Genomic DNA, 23415 nt, shown 5'->3' with positions numbered 1-23415 from the left:
ATTAATAGAAGCATTAAAAGAGGTTTCATCAAAAGATGACATTCAAAAACAAGTGTCTTTTTCATACATTGTTCATATTTATAATGAAGATAAATCCAGTTTCCACTTAATCTCTAGGCAAATCAGCACAACCTGGATTTTAATGAATGAATCAATTAATTCATTAATTAATTACCAAAGGTTTTGGTTGAAACCACAAGGTTTCACATGAAGGGTGGAAGCATAAGGGTAACAAGACACAGAAGAAACTAATCAAGTGCAGTGACACAAACGAAGTAAAACTACAAGAAGAGAGGCAAAAGAACCAAAATCAAAAACCATTAGAGTTCTTACTATAATTATAGAAATAAAGAAAATCAGAAAGCTATAAACTAAAAACTCTCATCAATAAAACTCACAGACCACAACAGTTTATACCAGGTGAGGGAATTAAGGAATTGTGTGGCTTATAACAAATTGTTTAATTACATTCTTAAGATAACTTGAAGCAATTCCTTAAACCTATATTAAATCTGCTCTCTTCCGCACAGACCAAATTGCTCTACCAGACTTTTATTATGGTGCAATGGAGAATTGGGGTTTGGTGACCTACAGGGAAACCAATCTTCTTTATGACCCTGAAACTTCCTCCAGTAGGAATAAAGAGAAGACTGCCACCATTATTGCCCATGAATTAGCACACATGGTAAGCTGTTTTGCCTTTTGATTTGTTCGCTCCTTGATAAATCAACAAATTAATTCATGCCATGTCTGGTACAGTGGTTTGGTAACCTGGTGACCCTGCGCTGGTGGAATGAAGTCTGGCTCAATGAAGGCTTTGCTTCATATGTGGCTTACCTAGGAGCAGACCATGCTGAGCCCACATGGAATGTTGTGAGAACAGACTTTTGCATTTGGACCTGATCTTACATGCATTCTTGTCATAGTGTAAAATCCTCTTAAAACATTCCTGTTTGTCTGTTTGCCCAGAGAGACCTGATAGTACTTGACGAAATTCATAAAGTTTTTGCTGTCGATGCCTTGACTTCTTCTCATCCTCTGTCCTCTAACGAAGACAGTATTGTCCTACCTAACCAAATCAGTGAACAATTTGATGTCATCTCATACAGCAAGGTACAGAAGCTGCAACACCGTACAGTATCACTACTCATCAACTGCTAATTATCCTTAATTGAATAAGATTTATGTATGCAAACATGCCCAAATTGTCTTTATCTGGCCTTTTGAGTTTATAAAACCTAAGTAGTTTAAACAAGATTAATTGTAGGAGATTAATTGAGATCTCTTTTAATTTAACATATCTCACCCTACTGAATAACTACGGTCCAGAGAGGATTTGGCCTCAGATTTGGAGGTGTTGATTCTCATTCCCACTGCTTTACACTTGGCTGTGAACCATTCCAGTGTGAGTCAGAGGCCATCACCCGATTAAGCCAACAGAACCACATCATCTGTGAAATCAGAGAGGAGATTCTGAGACCACCGAAGTGAAAGCCTTCCTCCATTTGGCTACGCCTAGAAATTCTGTCCATATATATTACAAAAAGAATTGGTGCCAAAGGGCAGCCCTGGCCATCACCCACCTGGAATTAGTCTGATTCATTGCCAGCTATGTGGACCAACCTCATGGAATGGTTGTATAAGGATCAAATGGCTCATAGCTCATAGCAGAAAACCCTATACTCCCGAAGGACCTCCCAACGGACACTCCCAGGGATACGGTCGAATGCCTTCTTCAAGTCCACAAAGCACATATAGACTGGTTGGGCAAACTCCCGTGTACCCTTTATCCCCTCGAGTATCCCCGAGAGGATAAAGAGCTTCTCCAGTGTTCCACGACCAGGACAAAAACCACCCCAGTCTGCCAATCCAGAGTTACGCCCCCGCCCCGATCTCTACACAACATTGTAGAGGTGTGTCAACCAAGACAGCCATGCAATATCCAAAGCCTTCAGGAACTCAGGGCAAACCTCATTCACCACAGGGGCCCTGGCACCAAGGAGTTGTTTAACTGCCTCAGTGACCTCCCCCCTAGAGATAAACGAGTCATCCCCCTTGTCCCCAGGCTCTGCTTTCTCCACGGAAGACCTCTCAGTGGGAGTAAGGAGGTCCTCAAAGTATTCCTTCCACCCTGACAATGCTCTCAGCTGAAGAACCTTAACACCACTAGGGTTCAGATCCGAGAGGTTGTTCCTCCCAATCACCCCCCCCCCCTCCAGGTCTCACTGTCACAGACATGAGTGTTGAAGTATCACAGTAGGACAACAGAGTCCACAGGTGGAGCACCATCAAGCACCCCACCCAGGGACTCAAAGAAGGCTGGGTACTCTGAACTTTCATTCACTGCATAAGCGCAGATGACAGTCAGGACCCATTTCCCGACCCAAAGGCACTGGGAACAAGCCCTCTCACCCACCAGGTTAAACTCTGACATACAGGCAGCTAGCCAAGGGGACACAATGGGATACCCACCCCAGCCTGCCATTTCTCATCAAGTGCAAATCCAGACTGAGACAGTCCCCTCTCCAGGAGACTGGTACCAGAGGCCAAGCCATGTGTTGAGGAGCGCCCAACTATATCTAGCCGGTAACTCTCAACCTCACACACTAACTCAGGCTCCTTCCCCATCAGGGAGGTGACATTCCATGTCCCAATCACTAGTTTAGGTAGTCAGAGATCGGTCTGCCTGGGCCTCTGCTCCTGGCCGCTGTCCAACACACATTGCAACCGACTCCTAGGGCGCCTCCTGTGGGTAGCGGCCCTACAGGAGGATGGGCCCATGTCCCTTTTTCAGGCTGTGCCCGGCCGGGCCCCGTGGAAGGTCTGGCCACCAGAAGCTCGACCTTAGGCACCTTACCTGGGCCTGGCTCCAGGGCAGGGCCCTGGTAACCCTGTCGTGGGCAGGGTGAACTGTTTCCTCGATGTTCTACTCATAAGAGTCTTTTGAATGGCTCTTTGTCTGGTCCCTCACCCAGGACCAGTTTGTTATGGGTAACCCTACCAGGGGGCAACCCCACCCAACAATATAGCCCCTGGAATCTCTGGGACACACAAACCCCTCCAGGACAATAAGGTAGCGATTCACGGAGAGGGGTAGCGATTCCATAATGATTGAATACAAAATAAGTAATAGCCCTGAAGATACTGACACTGTAGATGTGAAAGATCAGGAATAGTACCACTTTGAGATAAATGTACATGTCCTGAATAACTAGTGTTTTTCAGCTGCTGTACACTCTTCGATATATTGTGTTAATTTTTTTTATTATTATAAACTGAGTAACTGATAGAAACTTTTACCTCCTCAGGGTGCAGCAGTGTTGAGGATGCTTTCAGACTTTCTCTCAGAGCCAGTCTTCATCCAGGGACTGAGTGTATGTTTTTGTATATTTCTTTTAGTTAGTTAATGAGATACATCACCTTATCCAATATTGTTCAGCCACAGATAATTAAGAATTTTGGATTGTTTTCCTTTTTTCTGCAGACTTACCTCAATTACTTTGGATACAGTAATACAGTAGGGAATGACTTGTGGCATCATCTGCAGATGGTAAACTGATGATTTCTTTTTTTTATTTACAAAGGTTGTATGTGACTTTGGCATTTTGTTACAGTTACAAAACATGATTGTTTGGTATATTCTCTAAAAAAGGGATAGTTACATTACCATAATTTTTTTTTAACATTTTATGGCATTTTGAAATTTCTCACACTACCAGACTGTGCAGCCAGACACAAAATCATCTGCATGTATTGCCATATGATTCTGCAAAGGACTGAGGTTCTATTAAAACACACAGTACAAAAAATTTCACAAATTTTAAATTTCACAATAGCTGACAAATGTTATTACTGCAAACTTCTTATATTTTATTTTCATTTTGTCTTAAAGTTATTATCATTATGCCTCTGGTGTTTTTTTTTAACTAAATTCTTTTTGGTACTTTTTTTAATCTACAGGCTGTGAAAGAATATAATGGTTCACTTCCTCATTCAGTTGATCGAATTATGAGTCCCTGGGTGCTTCAGATGGGATTCCCTGTGGTTACTATAAATACAGCCATAGGGAAAGTATCCCAGAAGCACTTCCTGCTGGATGCAGATTCTAACGTCACAGTCAAATCACCTTACAAGTATGCAGAACTACAGCTTTTGAAATGCAAATATGCTTTGACTCATTGTGGCAGTATTGAGAAATATGTCATTTTTTTATATGTGCTTCCCACAGTGTTTAGATTTAGTCTAAAGTCAACTTAGATTTAGTTACGTTTTGTTTTCATAGCACAAGTTCACAGCAATAGTTATTTCAAAAAGCTTTGTATAGTAATAAAAAATACCTGGCAATCTGAAAATCTCAAATAGCCCTTTGCAATAGCAGGAAGAAAGAACTCCCTTTTAACAGGAAGAGATCTCTGGTAGAATCAGGCTCATGGAGGAACTATAAACACATCAGGAAAGTGTTTGCTTGTTTAGGGTTGTTCACCACATCCGAATCAAATTCCTGATGAAGGCTCTTAGGATCCTGTTGCATCCTTCTCTGACAGAACAATTTTTAGAGGGTATAGCAGACGTGGCAGTTGGTTGACTTGAAACTACAACGTAAATCTCCACATTTCTCAAAATAGTATTTCAGCTTTTTTTTCTCGAAATGGCCTTTTGGGTTTAAACTTTAAATTGTGCCAGCTCAAAATGGACAATAATAATGAAAGAAAATCTGAAATAACTGGCACAGGTAATGATACAGGGAGAAATCTAGACAGCAACGTTTGGTTAAATGAGAAATCAAAATGTATTCTTATAGTTAGGGATGGGAATTGATAAGATTTTCACGATTCCAATTCCATTTTCGATTCTGTTTAACGATTCGATTCTTTATCGATTCTCTTATCGATTTTCTTATCGATTCTTGTTTTTAAAAAAGGAGAACACACAGGTCGATTAGCTTAGAACTTTGTTTTATATCGTCTCTTTGAACAAGATAGAAATTTAGCAGTAACATGGCCTTACAAACCCAACTGTGAGATCTTAAGAGATCCAGCCTATGGCTCTTCCATGGGGTGTCACGGGGTCCCCAGAAAAAAACATTGTAAATGTAAAATAATAAAATAAATATTATTCTGTAGCAATAACAAAGTATAACATAAATTATTCTGTAGCAATTACACAAGAATATCCAGTAATGTCCCTGCCTACAATTAAACACATTCACTTACCGAAAATCGGGGCATCTGCTGTAGCAAATGGGTGCAAGCCTTTGACCACAAACTTAGTCCCTGCTCTGTGACATTCGTCTATCCTGGACTAAAAGGAGATGCTACCGGTAGACTGCAGCGAGAACTGCCAGCATCTGAGCCAGACTCTGTCTGTCTCTCTCATCATGGTCACCTAAATGCACAGTAATGGCAGGTTTTGTAATAAGGCAGATCGTGCTGACATAATATGCACTGTTAGTTGATTATTTACCTGCCGTATTAACGGGAGAGGACGTGCAAACGTTACCGCTGCTGCTGGGTTCGTCCAGAGCAGAATTAAAAACACGACATTCATTTAAGATTATCGCGTGTTTTATGAGCAAATGCTTTTGCATATTCATAGTGTTTCCTCCCTTAAATGAAAGATCTACTTTGCAAGTATTGCAAGTTGCCCTGTTGTCATCTGTTCTCGTAAAGTACAACCAAACTTTTGAGCGGTTGTGCCGCTTAGGCGCCGTGTTTCCTGCCAGGTAAATGACGCTCAACAACATGGTGCCGTCATTTGAGGCGACTGGAATCGATAAGGGAATCGTTGCAAAAATGACAAACAATTCCAATTAATTGAAACAGTGGGAACCGGTTCTCAACAAGAACCGGTTTTCGATTCCCATCCCTACTTATAGTATTTATAGAAAGTTAGACCCTTTCTAACTCTCTATTTTGTTCAAACACTTGACACATGTAATCACATAACATTATTGGATCACCTTATTTAAGGTCCATTTAAACAGTGAATTGCTAAACCGAATTAAATAGAAATATTAAATTCACTAGTATTTCTCAGAGCTGCACCTGTTAGTAACTTGTTTGGTATATGAATGACGCTAAATGTGTTGCCTTCCCCAGCTATGAGTGGCTGATTCCTATTCGATGGATAAGGGGTGGTACGGTCCAGAAAGATATCTGGTGGCTCATGGAAAAGGAAGGTAAAGCTGGTACACAGTTTTAATGTTTTTAAAGTACAATACAAATGTAATTAAACTTTTTGAAAATTTAAGCATGTGGGGTTTTTTTTCTTTTCCTCCATCAGTGATAAACTTAGAAATGAGGAGTGATGGTTTTTGGGTACTGGCCAACATTAATGTAACTGGATATTACCGGGTAAACTATGACTTGGGAAACTGGGAACGCCTTTTCACCCAGCTTAATACAAATCACAAGGTACACAGACACTCTCTGACATGATTCACATTTTCTCGTTTAATGGATGCAGGACATCAATTTCGTTATTTTCTGTTATCAGTATTTATGCATATGCATAATGAGATATGCATATGTACATATAAAAAATTCCCCTCTCATCCCTGTGGGCAGTCTTTATCCTTCAAATTCAGGTCCTCAACCAGATCTTGGATGTTGTTCCTGGGATTTGGTGAAGCCACACCTAGCTTGGTGGGAGTTTCTGAACCAAGTGCTCCGATTACCACTGGAACCACTGTTACTTTCACCCTCCACATCTTCTCGAGCTCTTCTCTGTGTCACAGCGGGGAACGCCTATGTATTTATGAAACGGACCCAAATGCAGACACAGGAGAGATGAACTGAGGTTTAAAGAAAAAGTGAGCCTTTATTGTGGCGGATGGCAAAACTAAACTAAGACCTACACTGGGAAATACTAAAATAGCCATGAAAACAATTTTCTTGGGGATAAATAAAGTATTATCAATCAACCAGTCAATCAACCAATCAAAACAGTTTCGATGGATAAGAACATGAAACTGAAAAGGAACATGCGACTATGGAGCTATGAAATGAACCAAACATGAACATGAACCTGAACAGTAGAGAAAACTCTGTGACTTGACCTGATTCAACATGAACGCAAACAGACGACCCAACAAAGACTGCATGGATCACACAGATCAGGGAAAGTGGAAACACATAGGGAAACAGCTGACACAAATGAACGTCATGACACCACAGGGAAGAGAAACACTAAGCACGTTGAACATAGAAACAGACTTTCAAAATAAACCAGGAAACATGGAGAGACAGAGACGTTACAACACTGGCTTGACAACATGAAACACACAGACAAGAAATACAAGTCATACTGACACAGAGGAAAAGAACAGACTCACACAAGGGAACATAGATGAAAACCTAAACTGGAATAACACTTAACTTAATCCTAACTGATAATACCAACACAAGACTTTTATTTTCACATATTTTCAATATAATATAAGAAATAAAAATTACAAAATGAACTCAAAATGCTGAGTCACAGACCCATCCCCTGAGACTCTGAGCCCCTGGTACTTCTCCAGCTTCTCATGTTCCTTCTTCCTGATGTTGTTATCATTCCGTATTGCTAAGGCTGTCACTACGGCTGTCTTCTTCTGCTTGTCCACCACTACTATGTCCGGTTGGTACATACCAAGCAGGAGCCCATCCTTCCATGATGGTTCCTCCTTGTTCTTGGGTTTCTGCTGCCTGAGGTATTTTTACCAATTACCTAGTGGTTAGTGGTAAGGAGAAATGACAGCCCCAATTTGACAACTGTAAGAATTTATATGATGGCAAGGACCAATCAGCTAAGTAAAGACAAATGACAGCCCATAATTATTTTAAGAACTGAAGGTCAGTCAGTCTGGAAAATTGCTAAAACTTTGATTGTGTCCCCGAGTGCAGTTGCAAAAACCATCAAGCGCTACAACAAAACTGGCTCATAACAGGACCACAACAGGAAAGGAAGGCCAAGAGTCACCTCTGTTGATAAATTCATCCAAGTCATCAACCCTTTAAAAACTGCAAGTTAACAACACCTCAGATTAGAGCCCAGATAAATGCCGCACAGAGTTCCAGTAGCAGACACATCTCTACATCAACTGTTCAGAGGAGGCCGCATGAATCAGGCCTTTATGGTCAAATAGCTGCTAAGAAACCACTACTAAGGAAAAGCAACAAGCAGAAGAGATTTCTTTGGGCCAAGAAACACAAGGAATGGACATTAGACCAGTGGAAATCTGTGCATTAGTCTGATGAGTCCAAATGTGAGATCTTTGGTTCCACTCGCCGTGTCTTTGTGTGATGCAGAAAAGGTGAACGAATGGTCTCTGCATGTGTGGTTCCCACTATGAAGCATGAAGGTGGTGTGATGGTCTGGGGGTGCTTTGCTGGTGACACTGTTGGGGATTTCTTGAAAATTGAAGGCACACTGAACCAGCATGCCTACCACAGCATCCTGTGGCAACATGCCATCCCATCCTGTTTGTGTTTAGTTGGACCATCATTTATTTTTCAACAGGACAGTGACCCCAAACACACCTCCAGACTGTGTGAACGCTATTTGACCAAGAAGGAGAGAGATGGAGTGCTGCACCAGATGGCCTCCACAGTCACCGTACCTTAACCCAATCGAGATGGTTTGGGATGAGATGGACCCCAGAGTGAAGGCAAAAGGGCCAACAAGTGCTCAGAATCTCTGGGAACCCCTTCAAGACTGTTGAAAAAAACATTTTAGGTGACTACATCATGAAGCTCATCGAGAGAATGCCAAGAGTGTGCAAAGAAGTAATCAAAGTAAAGGGGAATTATTTAGGAGAAACTAAAATATAAAACATGTTTTGAGTTATTTCACACTTTTTGTTTACTATACAAGTCCATATGTGTTCGTTCATAGTTTTGATGTCTTCAGCGAGAATCTATATCATTCCAGGTTATACCAGTGATAAACAGAGCACAACTTGTGGATGATGCATTCAGTCTGGCCAGGTAGGTCCATTAAGTTGCAGTTTTTCACTAATTTCCAGTTATAATAATTCTGGTGTCTTTTATATATACCCACTGATAAAAAAGTAACTATATAACTTTTCCTATTTGAGACAATGAAGTACTGACTCAAGTGCAAGCTTTAGGTTTTTACGCAGATCTTTTCTTTTGATGCCACCTTTTGCTTTTCAGTAACTACATTTTCCCCCCAGACTTAGTTAATTGCTGTTTTTCAATTTAAAGTTTTGGAAGCTTACATTTCTATTATTTATAATCAGGAAATACAGATGATTAGTAATGAAGAAATAAGGGCAGCTATGAAGAGAATGAAAAGTGGAAAGGAAGCTGGTGCCATGGTCCTGGATCTTTGAGCCAGTTTTTTTGTTGTGGACTCCTGGGCCTTTCTTTTGGATTTCAGAGATGATTTAAGTTCATGCTCAGTATTTTTCATTCCAAGTTTAGTATTTCCTTGTGCTTCTGAGTTTCTTATGTATATTTTCTCAGGATGTCTTGTTTGATTATGTTAGTTCCTTTAATGTCCTAGAGTCTGTGTTCTGTCCTCAGTGTAAAACCCTACAATTCCAAAGGAACTACAAGTAAGCCTGCAGTCTGAGAGCAAAGTGTTCTCTAGTGGCAGCATGGGACACTAAGGACTTTAAGATAAAATGGGGCCTGCTCATTCAAGACCTTTTATGTGAGGAGAAGGATTTTAAATTTGATTTTTGGATTTATAAAGGAGCCAATGAAGAAAATCCAGTATGGGTGAAATATGCTCTCCCTTTCTAGACTATGTAAGTACTCCTGCTGCAGCATTTTGGATCAACTGAAGGCTTTTTGTTGAGTTCTTAGGACAGCCTGATAAAAATGAATTACAATAGCCAAGCCTAGAAGTAATCAACGCATGAACTAGTTTTTCAACATCACTTTAAAAAAACAGGATGTTCCTACTTTTAGAAATTTTGCACAAATAGAAGAAAGCAGTCCTACATATTTGTTTAATATGTGCATTGACGGACATAGCCTGGTAAAAAAACACCAACTCCAGGACTTGTCACAGTCTTACTTGAGCAGAGGAAAAGCAAACTCTTTGCGTTTTGCGGGACGGCATCATGGTGGGGGCGGCATCAAAAAATTTTTTTTTTTTTTTTTTAAATAGCTCGTTCTCATGCTGCCCCGACGTCATGCCAGCGCATATTGTGAATGGCATAGATACCGATCGGCTTTTCTATCGCCCATTTGCTGGGAGTAAGGGCGCCCTCCGTTTGCGAGGTGCGCCTGCTGCTTGAGGCGCAGACAGGAGAGGGCGGGGCGGCGGGGGATTCTCTGGCTGGCTGGAGCAGCATCTAATAACCAACCCGCAAAATAACACAAAATAAAAAGAAACCAACAAACACGAAAACACCAGACATTATGATACAGACTTAAAATTTGCACCGATGTTTTTTCAAAATTCTATACGCGAAAAGTGAGCGCGAGAGCCCTCGGTGCGCGTGCTCGCTGCTGAAGTCAAAGTAAACTTTATTGTCATCTCCGCTACATACAGTCCAGTATATAGAGAGACGAGACGACGAGGCTCCAGTTACAGCAGTGCAAGTAAACGAACAATATATATAAGAAGAGTAATAAAATAAATATACACTTTAGGACCAGGGGTAAAGGGATCAATAACAATTTAAAATTTACAGTTTGATGATTTAAAGTCTCACACACAAGCCGTTGAAAGGGGAGGGGGGGCCGGCTCCTTCCAAATAGAGCACATTTCATTTATAATGTTGTAAATCCAAGTCCATTATGTATTCATGATTTGAATCCTGGGTTGTGCGAAAATCCCAGAAATAAACCCTAGACAAAGCGAATCTGTGAACTAAGGTTTAGGTCTATTAGGTTATGTGTTGTGGTGATCCTCGGGTTGGGGGATTTGTGTTCATACTGGAGGGCAAAATTAAAACCAATGGAAGATGGACGAGAAACGTTCAAAGCCATCAGGTCCTCAGTTTAGAAAAAAGAGAAAAGAAGAGGAGGAGAAACGAGCAAAAAATACAGGTAAGCAGATGTGTCATTGGATAATGGCAGGTCATGTATCCTGAAACAATCAGAATCAGAATACTTTATTAATCCTTAAGGAAATTATGTGGGTTACAGTTGCTCCAAAAAGAAATGGTAAAAATAGTAACAGTAACAGTTACTGCCATAAACATACAGCAATGTGCATAAACAAACTTATTTTAATGCAGATATTGTCACAATTAATTATCAGCATATTAGACATGCAACCCTCCTATCTGCAGACAGATGTCAAGCCAGCTGCACAACAACAACAGATTATGAGCTAACATTACACCGACTAATTTGAGGTTCAAGTGTTCTAAAAATCACACTCTCCCTTTAATACACAGTTTTATTACCTTCTCACATTGTATGAGAGTTTATTTGCTAAGTGTCATAGGCAGAATCTGGGCTCATCACTGAACATAATATTCCTCCACATGTTCATGATGCACCAGTGCACATGTTGTCAACATCAGTTCAAATGGGCCTGGTGGTGAAGGGCACCCATGGCAGGCTTCCTGGCAGTACTGTAAGGCCAGAGTTCGGCTGTGTCCAGTCTGTTCTGGGTAGAGAGCCACCGGCTTCATCATCCTGCAAACTTTGACTGCAAATCTGTTGAAGACTAACTGCGGTCCCTGGCCTTCTTGCAGTGTCATCTTCTTGGGGTGCCCTGTGTCTGAAATTCCCTGTTATATGGAATTTTGTGTTCAATTTGGAGATGATACTAGGGCTCATTATAAATACGCTGGAAGCTGGGTTTGGAGAACACCACCTTAAAGTTGCTTTATGGCATGGGCCATATCCAGATCAGTGAAATAGGGTACGCTTAGAGCAGACATCAACTGACAAGAATCAGAATCGCATTTATTGGCAAAGTATCTGCACAAACACATACAAGGAATTTGGTTCCGGTCGATGGTGTCTTTCAAGCACAACAATGTAAAAGCACACAATATGTGAGCAACACAATGAACAATATACATAAACCACAATATAAAAACATCTAAATCCTTATATACAAAAACTACAGGATTACAAAAATGAATACCACAGAATGTACATAAGGTGCAGTTGCAGTATGGCAGTGTGAAGCAATGTGACAGTTCAACTATTTAGGAGGGAAATAGCAAGGGGAAAGAAACTGTTCCTGTGTCGGGTGGTCCTGGTCTGCAGGCTTCTATACCGTCTGCCAGGAGGCAGCAGGTCCAAAACTCTGTGTCCAGGGTGTGAGGGATCTGTAAAGACCACTGTAGAAGGGTCCATGCTCACTGGTCCTGTTAATCAGATACCTGATTGGCACCTGATCGTCAGCACCTGGGGTACCAGAAATTCAAAACAAAGAGTCGGTAGCAAAATAAGTTATTTGGCAATGTCAAAAAAGAGATGGCAAGTTTTCATGGGCGCAATCCACATACTCAATTCCGCTGCTCAAACCACAAATGTATTTTTCTCACAAATGTGGTGAAAAGAGGTTTTCCAGTGTTACAAGATTTATTGAATAAAGAAATTTGTTTGTGGTCAATTCTTTGCTGTAATATTGTTTCTTAGCAATAAGTTATTTATTCCCATGTATTCTTTCTGCAGGGCTCAGCTGCTCTCCACCTCTCTAGCCCTCAGGACAACCTCTTACTTGTCAAAGGAAACAGAGTACATGCCCTGGCAATCTGCTCTCAATAATCTGGACTATTATTACCTCATGTTAGACCGTACGGATGTCTATCAGCCTATGCAGGTGAATACTTTCCAAAGTTTAGCTTTTTAAGAAAGGTTCCTTTACTCTCTATGACTGTTTACCCAACTGTGACTTTAGACCCATTTGGAGGAAAACATTTTCTGCAGATAAACTCTCCTTAACTCTTGATTTTTAGGACTACATAAGAAAGCAGGTGACTCCACTATTCCTATACTTCAAGAACATGACCTTAGACTGGAGCAGTGTTCCTGTACAACACACCGATCAGTAAGTATACTCACCAGGATACATAGTCCACCTATAAACGCAAACAAAATATAAAGATGAGTATAGGTTACAAGACATCAGAGAAACAGCAGCTTATATAGATATAGAAAAATAAATAAATAAAGAGTTGAACCACAATCCAAATGGGTTATTATAGTCTAAAAATCACTTTCCCATCTTATTCCTACAAAATAATCAGCAATCCACAAATGACATATATTGACATATATTCCACCTTGTAATCAGTGTGTCAAAACAAAAAAAGAGATCTGATTTAGCAGTTGGCTTGAGTGCTGGATAGTAGTTTCATTTATTTTTTGTACTTAAGTTTTGCTAACCACAATTTCCATTAGTTTTAGATTTCTCCTAGACTGCATTGTAGTGTTAGTCTAGTTCTTACTCTAATATAGTAATGTATCACAGATCAATCTTGGTCCTTGTTCCAAGAACAAAGTACTTTTATTTATAAATGCATGGCCGCATGAAAACATTAAAAAAAATTCTAAACATGTACTGAGAAAGTGGGTACAGAAAGTATTCAGACCCCCTTAAATTTTTCACTCTTTGTTATAATGCAGCCATTTGCTAAAAGTTCATTTTTTTTCCCTCATTAATGTACATACAGCACCCCATATTGACAGAAAAACATAGAATTGAAAAACTGAAATATTATATGGTCCTAAGTATTTTAGAATTTTGAAGTTACCTGGATGAGCCTGCTTTGTAGTGCAAACCTCAGCTGGGGTAAACAGCAGACTGACAGCCTACATTCACTACAGATGAACGGCACCCAGAAATAGTTGTCCTTCAGTGGCCACTGTAGGTGAACTGTGGAATGAGAGTGGTAAGAAAACAGAACTCAGTTGACTGCAATCTACAGTCTACTGACATCTAGCAGTTGTATTTTATACACTTTAATGTAGAACTTTCCAGTTCTGTTATGACTCGTCTGCCTCAGTTTGAGCATCACTCTTGTGGCAAAACTCTTAGTGCTCTTGTCCTTTTGTAAAACAAATATATATATTATATGGTATAGAAATCAGTTAGACAGTAAAAAATGCTTGTATGAATGTGTGTGAATAGGTGATTGAGACATGTTGTATAAAGTGCTTTGAGTGCTCAAGTAGAGTGAAAAAGTGCTATATAAGAACAATTTCATGAAATTATTATTATTTTTTATCTAGCCTTTTTTTATATTAGCAAAAAGCTAGTAATTTGCTAAGATTTCAGTGCTTTTTCAAAGTCTTCATTCCTTATTTAGTGCTGTTCAAAGAAAATTCCATGGTGGATACAAATTTTGGTGACCACACAGGCAATGTACAATGAATGAAACACGTGAAACTACTTATGAGATAAATAATCTATATGAAAATCAAAAGAATTGACACTTTTGACAGTGGTTATGCTAAGTTTTGTGTAGATTGGCTTACCCATTAAGGAGGTGATGGGCTATATACACTACTTTACACCAGTCCAATGTGTCTCTGAAACTGACTCTAGTTTTATGAAGACAAAGAGAAAACAAAGAAAAATTCACTTAAGTTAATAAGAAGAACCTGGGAATATAAAATAGTTATTAGTCTATATGTCATGGCTGAGCGGCCAATGAGTTTTAGAAGCGGTCCCAAAAGCAGACACGGAGGAGAGGAAACTAAGTGTAACAAAAAGCAGTTTATTTGGCTAACAAACATCAGCACAAAGCAAGATGAACAGGGCCCGAGAATTAAAACCTAAACTGGGAGAAACTAAAACATGAAAACTGTGACATGAGCGTGGCCTGAACAAAAACATGAGATAAACAGGACATGAACCTGAACAGGAGCTTGAGGGGAAAAACCTGAGACATGAAGAGCCGAAACTCACAGAAACATGTAGCCAGACAAACAAATAACCCAACACTGATCAGAGGAAGACAGAGGACTTAAATACACAGAAGGGTAATGAGAGGATGGGGAACCAGTGGGAACACAGCTGGGACAAATCAGACCTAACGAGACGAGGGGAAGCAAAATTAGACACACTGCACACAGGACAGGGATTATCACAATAAACAGGAAACAGCATGGAACGTAGACATGACAACACAAACTTACAATTAAAACATGGAACATGCAGACCACGCAGCTCACAGACCCAGCCCCTGACACTATCAACACCAGCAGTTGTTTCTGGGATTTTTTTTTTACCTTTAACTAATTGTATCTAGTCTTAAATCAGTAAAGAGGAAGATGGAAGGACATAAAGGGAAACAGCCAAAAATTTCTACAAGAGTCATGATAAACAATATATACACGCCGTTTTTTCCTCAATAGTTTCGCCACATTTACTGTCTAAGGACAGCGCTAGCAAGCACTCTCTGCTTATGACCAACAAATAAAAAACAAAAACAAAAAAACTGCCCTTTCATTTTGGTGGGAAAATGCACCATGTCAACCAATCAAAAAATGATATGGCAACATGACATTTGGTTGTTTAGGAAGAGGGGGAAGTTTTAGGAGTGACGGCGAGAGAGAGAGAGAGAGGAAAGAAAGACAGCAGTAAAAGAGAGAGAGTGAGTTTTGAGATGTGAGAGATTTGTGACGTTTAGCGTGTTTGGAGTGTGTAGTTAATGTGTTGTCTTGTGTTGTGTGTCAGAACAATGAGGCGACTGCTGTCTCCAGGTAAAAAATAGGAGTGATACACCTGCTGCTGTCAGACTTGCAGGTATCAGGCTGTGATGTTCTCCTTTATAGTGGACAGAATTTTTTTTTTTTTGGAGTGGCACAAATAATTTGTGTGGCATCTTATTGAATGCAGAACAGCTGATTGTTCTGTAAATAGTTTGAAATAGTTATTTTAAAAAGGGGTAAAAGGTAAATGGCTGCAAATAACTTTGTTGTTTGCAAAACTTTGTGGTTGTTACAGTAAAAATGTAACTTTCTACTTGGATTTTGTGTTTTTTGTCTGACTTTAGATCAATTGTGTTAATACAGTATGTCAAAATGAAAACTTAATGGTAAATTCAAACACGTGAGGTTGTGCTGAAAAGGATGAGACCAAACAAGGCAAAGTAAATAGTTTTTAAAGGTAAAATGTAGAGGAAACATCAAAAGTAGTTAAAAATGGCCAATTATACCCTGGACCCCAGAGGGTTAAAGATTTTTTTTTTTTTAAGTAACGCAATAGTTACTTTTCAAGTAATTAATTACTTTTAGAATATTGTAAGTCAGTTACTAACTCAGTTACCTTTTTGAAGAAGTAACAAGTAACTATAATTAATTACTTTTTCAAAGTAACTTGACCAACACTGCTGATGTTTCAGATGTAACGATGCCTGTCTCTTCTTGCAGATATAACCAGGAGAATGCCATTCGTATGGCGTGCAGAAGTGGGGTACCAGAATGCAACAGCTTGACAACCACATGGTTCAAAAAATGGATGGAGGAACCTCAACAAAATATGTGGGTCAACTTTATAAACTACTTTTCAATCACTGCGCTTGAATGAGATAGTTTTTTTTTACATTGTAGAAATTCTGGGCAACAAGGAAATTCATATATGGCATATTCCATAGAGCAGGGGTCTCGAACTCCAGTCCTCGAGGGCCGGTGTCTTGAAACTTTTCCATCTGTCCCTGTTGCAAAACATGTGAAAAAGAGCAGTAGGTCATTAGCAAGACTCGAAAGAACTTGACTGCATGCTGAAGTGGCAACCCCTAACCCTACTCAAGTCAATTTAAGTAAATGTAAACATTTGTTTGGGAAAATGTAGTTCTAAAGTTACTTTTATTGCACCATGTTCATTCACTCATGAGCTGCTGTAACATGAATCAAATGGCTGAATTGCCAGCTCAGCATACAGTCAAGTTCTACAGAGTCTTGCTAATGACCTACCAATTGTATTCACTTGTGTTGCAGCACGGACACATTGAAAAGTTTCAGGACAGGCCCCCTTGAGGACTAGAGTTCAAGACCCCTGCCATAGAGGTTATCAAGGCAAAAAGCACACATGTCCAGGACCTTTTCAAAAACACAATATTTATATGAGCCATCTTAAACATTTATTTTTAATCTAACTGAAAAGAATTAGCCTGTTAACTTGGTAATGCTAGCTTTGTTTCCATGTGCACTGTTTCCACACAATGCACACATTCTTAGTATTAAGAGAAACTTTAAACGGTGCATATGTCTGTGAAGGTTCTCAGTCATCCAGGTCATCGTAGTCAAAGGAGCTTGCAAAGAAAAGCGTCTGGACTTCTTTAAGTTACTTGAAGACGTTTCACCTCTCATTCGAGAAGCTTCTTCAGTTCTAAGGTCAAATGGTGGAGAGTCCCAGATATAAACCTAGTGGGAGTATCCCCCCACAGAGGGACAAAAGGACCCCCTGATGATCCTCTAATCGCCTGAGCCAAGGTGTGAAACTGGGTGTGGGTCCCAATCAGCCAGAGTTTCGGGTGAGTTCATTGTGAACTCACATATTGCCGTACATTTTGGGAGGAACACCCTTCAACTGGTGCGGGAGTATGAAACGGAATCAAGGAAACTAGCGAATTATAGAAACCATCTCCGTTTCAACCTAAGACGTAGACAAAGCAGAGTTGTTCCTAAAAACCTGCGCCTTGGATCCACTGTCAGGGGATACAGAGCAGACTTGATTCTACAGAGAGCACAAAATCACCTTTTAGGTGAAAGGATAAGACAGGTCCATTTCACTATAGATGCCCTCCAGATCAAGATCAGCCAGACCCTGCAGGAACTGGAAACCCTTCTACCCTCTCCAATCTTAGAAGAGGTTTACAAGTTTGTGGACAAGGCTCAGCGGGCCCAACACTCTAAAGGAAAAGAAAGACAACGCAGGAAATTTCACACCTTGCTTTCAAAAACACACACTCCTCATCCTGAACCTACACAACCCAGAGAAGACACAATGAACTCACCCGAAACTCTGGCTGATTGGGACCCACACCCAGTTTCACACCTTGGCTCAGGCGATTAGAGGATCATCAGGGGGTCCTTTTGTCCCTCTGTGGGGGGATACTCCCACTAGGTTTATATCTGGGACTCTCCACCATTTGACCTTAGAACTGAAGAAGCTTCTCAGATGAGAGGTGAAACGTCTTCAAGTAACTTAAAGAAGTCCAGACGCTTTTCTTTGCAAGCTCCTTTGACTATTTAAACGGTGCAGTAATGCCTGCAGCTGTTGGAAGGCAGCCCCAAGCTCTTTAACAGCCTGACTCACAGTAGAACTAGACAACTGCTGTCTTATTTACATTAAGGTGTAGTGTAACTGCCAGCATAGTATTCCCAATATTATTAATAAAAATAGAAAATAAAACAAAGCTTAAAATTGAATTTTGAACCTGAACTACCCAATTCCCATTACTCAACCCAATATCACCGAGTCTAAGAGCAGGTCATATTCAACTGAATCAAATGCCTTGGACATATCAACAAACAGCTGCACAATACCGCTTCTTGTCCAAGGCAAAAATGAACTAAATGATATAAAGATCTTAATTAAATGTCCTATCCGCAATGGTACCATTATACTTACCCATACACCTATATTTCTAGCTGATGAAACCTATTACAGCCTGCAACAGTAAAGAACCTTGGATGTATTCACTTTAACAGCAAGCAATTCAGAGTGCTGTTGTGATTGGTGTGGGGGTAGGGATAGGCTTGGGACCCTCCCCTAGCCCCGCTGCGGAGGGTCTGTGCTGATGGACGTGGGTTACTGACCTGAACTGCTGCTGAACGGTGGGCCTGGGCCCCCTTTCCCTGGCGGGTTGCGGAGTATGGGGGTGCCTACTGGGGTGGCTGCCGGTGGAGCTCACGGGCACGTCACTGCAACCCCCCCTGGCTTCTGCTCCGCGGCTGCTGAGTGACCCCTCATCTGGGGATTTGTAAATATTGTAGCTATCAATTACAATCACACAATTGGGCATTAACTTTTTAAACTGCATCTCTGATAGAACCATGATATTATTATCAGTTGTGATAATGTAGATATTTATCATGTCAGTTTTAGGGACAAGACTTCTAACATTAAAATGTAAAAGGCAAAGACCTAATCTATTTTTAAAATCTGCTGGTCTGAGAATGTTTTTTATTGGACCAGGGTTTGGTTGCATGTTCCCAGATAACGGCAGAGCAGCATAACAGACTTGAATCTATTAGTTTTATAATCAGCATCTCTGGCAGCAGAGTACAAAAGCTCTTTTTGCACTTTGAGGATGTCATTCAGAGCTTTCAGAGATTGTAAATATAGCAGAATCCTCTTGTGATCTTGTGACTTGTGATTGTGTGATGTAAGTCTTTTTCTTTTGCATAGGATGAATTTCTCAATGAAGAATAAATGAATCACTGACAAATATTCAAAAACATAAAAAAGGAGACGGTAAATGCCCTCTTGCAATTGAGTTCAGATCATCCAAAGAGGCAAATATTAATGAACCAACAGATGCGAGTGGCCAGCTTTTCCTGAAAAGTCAGTCACTCTGCTACTTGTGGACAAAATTCAAGGAAGTAGGTTCAACAAACTCTGAGTTTAAAAATAAACCAAGTTAAATAACTCTGAAATCATTCAAATTTAAATAATTCACCATATTGAGTGGCAGCAAGTATGAGTAGCTCTTGAGAGAGTGTTCAGTTTTAAATGTGTATTTTCCAAATATCGTGATGTGCACAACTCTGGGAAAAGTAATGTCCGCAAGAGATAATCTTCTTGGCTTTTTAAAGGACCGGATATGGGGTTAGTTTAGCCTTTACCTTAGCCCTTGTTCGTCACCCTCAGAATGGCTTCCTCAACTTCAGTAATATGTGGTGTCTAAAGGCTAGTAAGTAGAAGTACACGCCATTTTTGCCATCAGTTCTGATGGGAAATGTCAACTCACTAGTCGACAAGTGTGACGAGTTGGGTTAGACTGGTTGGGAAGCACTGGTGAGAAATCAGTGAGTCTAACAGCGAGTCTTTTTAAGAGGATGCATTTTAAGATACTTACTCAGCAGTGTGTTAACTGTAACCTTTTCAGGATCCACCCCAACCTGCGTTCAGTGGTGTACTGCAGTGCCATTGCAGCAGGTGATGAGGCTGAGTGGGAGTTTGGATGGTCACAATTTAAGATTGCTTCTGTAGCAAATGAGGCCAACAAACTCATGTTTGCATTGGCCTGCACAAACAACACAGAGCTCCTAAACAGGTATGTGTGTCCTTCCTGTGCACAAATAAATGGAACATATAGTGATGTAACAAGTCAGTAAGAAAATCCCTTATGTGGCCCATAAATCAAGTCAGGGAATTTGCAAACAAACAAAGCAGATTTTTTTTTAAGCCCCTTGGGTTAAAGCCTTAGAATTAACAAACTGATATAATGAAAAGAACTGTTTTTTAAAGCAGTATTGTCTCCCATAAAAAAAAAGTTATAGAGGAACTCATTATAAAAACTGAAACTATTTTTGCAATCTATTGTAGCTTTAAACCTTTTAAGAAACACTGAGTTGAGTGTGGATACAGCAGAGACTCCAAGAATAAACACAGGTGAAGGAGCTTTAGTAACTGCATTTCTTGTTTTAACTGTTTTCACAGGTATCTGTCTTACACTTTAAACTCCACTATCATCCGGAAGCAGGATGCCACCAGTGTCATCACATCTGTCGCCAGCAACAGAGCAGGACAAAAGCTGGCTTGGGACTTTGTCAGAAACCATTGGGAATACATGTTCACAGAGTTAGTATCACACTGATAAAAATAATTTGCATGTGTGAGGTGGAGCAATAACTGAAAGTACAGAAAACATCAACATGGAGTGTGAATTTTAGTACAGTAGCATAAGGTTGTTAAAATATAATTTTACCCTTTTTTGATTGACAAAATAATAATCAGCACTTCTTTTATTCTGAAAGCATTTATCAACCATCAGTTTAAGTCTTGAATGAATATTTTAATACGGTCAATTGAAGTCAGAATGGATTGTTATATGCCAAGTAAAGGAGGGTTCAAAACTTGAGCTGGTACAGGTGTGGTCAGAAGTCTACAGGGGCATGATTATTATGGTAATTTTTCAGCTCTTGATGATTTCTATTAACTTTATTTTTCCAGGAAATGGTTGTACAGCATAGCTCTATAATGACTTTTAAAAAGGGTATACAAGTTTGAATTTACTTTGGATTTTCTCTAATGCCATAATGGCACCGGATACCGGTACCCATCCCTATTCTTCAGTGACCTTTTTCACTCACTATGTGTTTATCCAGCACTCCATTTTAATCTGTGGCGCTCTTCCACAGCATGTCTTTGTCCCGTCTTCCCCCTTTCACCCCAGCTGGTGATAGTAAATGGACCAGGCTCAGCTCCTTCCTTAACCTGGTTCTGCTAGAACTTTCTTCCTGTTAAAAGGAAGTTTTTCGACCTTATAATATAAAGTGCTTTAAGGCAACTTTCGTTGTGCTTTGGTGCCATATAAATAAAACTGAACTGAATTGATAATTGTTTTATCATTTGTTCCTTTGTGCTTTTGAGTTTTGTTATTTCATGCTTTAGGCCCTTGCCTAGCTTTTGTTATAGTTCGTTAGTTCCCTTTTCTGATTCCTCTCTATTTCCGCATGTCCGTCTGGTTGTCTCTGTGTTCTGTCTCTGTGGTTTCTGGTCTCTCCCTGTTTAGTTGTGTCAGATGGTCTTTTCTCTCTAGTCTCCGTGTTTCTTTCCCTTTTTTCTGTCAAGTTTGTATATCTTTGTCTCTGTCTCAGTGTTATGTTTCCTGTTTTATTTAGACAGTCCCCTGTCTTGTGTGCATTCTGTTCACCTTTCTCCCTGCTGTCTCATTAGTCAGTTTCTGTTCAGGTGTGTTCCCTAGGTGTATCTAGTCTGCTTTGTAACCTCCTGTGTCTGTTTTAGTCTTCCATTTGCCTCAGTTCATTTCCCTCATTTCTCCTCATGCTGTTTTTTCACTCGTCCTGTGTGTTTCCTAGTTTCCATGTTCCTGGTTTCATCTGTGCCTGAGTATTTAGTATTTTTGATTTCGAGTACTAGCAGTAAAGCTGGCCTTTAAGTTTATGTTTAGTCTGTGGAGTCCTGCATTTCGGTTTATTCCCTGCTTACCACACTGATGATCGTAATGTATACAGTTGTAACTTGGCTTTGGTTTAATAAAACTAAAAAATAAACCATAAATAAACCATGATATTCATTCCCATGAATGTATGTTAATTTCTGACCACAACTGTAAATATGCCAAATTTTATGTGTGCAAGCCGAGACCATCATATCAAAGCTTCCAAGAATCTGTGAAATAAAGCATTCTCGTGTTCTTTCAGATATGGCGTGGGCTCTTTCTCCTTTGCTTCTATGGTCACTGGGGTAACAGCGAGGTTCTCCACACCTGCTGAACTACAGGAGGTATACATTGATTAGGTACAATACAAAACCAATTTTTAAATGTTAAGCTTTTGTCTGAAGTCTTTTCCTATGATTTCTCTCACAGCTGAAGGAGTTTGTCGAGGCGCACAGTGCAACAGGGTTTGGTTCTGCCACACTGGCTGTAGATCAGGCCCTGGAGAGGACCAGAATGAACATCAAGTGGCTGCAGACAAACAAACAGGAAATCCTGAACTGGTTCAACAGTCAGAACAGAGATCAAATGCAGTAACAAAGGTGTGTTTGGAGATTTAGTGTTGTTTTGGTTTTTTTCTGGAAAAAAAAGAGTGACAATTTTATAAACTACTGGTGTTAAAAATGAAAAACAGCATGCAGTAATAAAGTAGTGAAAGATGTCTGTCCAAATTAAATTTGATTTGACTGTATATGAGATGTGTTTTAATAAATAATAAACTCAGATGATCCCTTTATTAAACTGACTGACAAATGCAAATAAACTAAAATGTAACCAAACTGTAAAAACATTTTACCCATTTTATTTTAGATAGATATCAGATTTGATGATATCCTCACATTAAAAACTAAAAAAATGTATTTCATAGATGTGTTATGGGATCTGACAAAGTCTGATTTTAATGGTGAACAAGTCTTCCTTACTTTTTATAAACTTCAAAACCTCTGTCAGTGCGCCCCAGGGCAGCTGTGGCTACAATGTAGCTTACCATCACCAGTGTGTGAATGTGTGTGTGAATGGGTGGATGCCTGAATGTAGTGTAAAGCGCTTTGGGGTCCATAGGGACTAAGTAAAGCGCTATACAAATACAGGCCATAGGGTCTTTGCCTCAGTCTGTCCTTCTGTCTCGTTAATCTCTTAGATCATCAATTTTCTTTTTTCAGTAGCTGATGCAGGGAACCTCTTATAAGCAATACTTTTTCCACTGCGAGATTTCTGCTGCGTATTCAGAGAAGGACAAAATTTGCTGTGACTTTTGCCTTCTCTCACAACATGTTGTTGTAATGCTGTTCATTTCAATGCCTTCATTCATTTTAAGTCCAGAATACGTATGAGTGAAAAAAAAATAACTA

The 23415-nt window shown here is 39.9% G+C and overlaps 1 pseudogene; it reads left to right on the top strand.

Annotated features, from left to right (window-relative positions):
• The first annotated feature begins 207 nt into the window (after positions 1 to 207).
• LOC120730487 lies at positions 208 to 22970 on the top strand (annotated as a pseudogene).
• Positions 22971 to 23415: the final 445 nt, after the last annotated feature.

The sequence above is a fragment of the Simochromis diagramma genome, unplaced genomic scaffold, assembly GCF_900408965.1.
Source record: "Simochromis diagramma unplaced genomic scaffold, fSimDia1.1 OVJJ01000293.1, whole genome shotgun sequence".
NCBI classification, from domain to species: domain Eukaryota; kingdom Metazoa; phylum Chordata; class Actinopteri; order Cichliformes; family Cichlidae; genus Simochromis; species Simochromis diagramma.
Note: the sequence above shows the minus strand (reverse complement) of the source record. Positions and strands in the feature narration are given on the sequence as shown.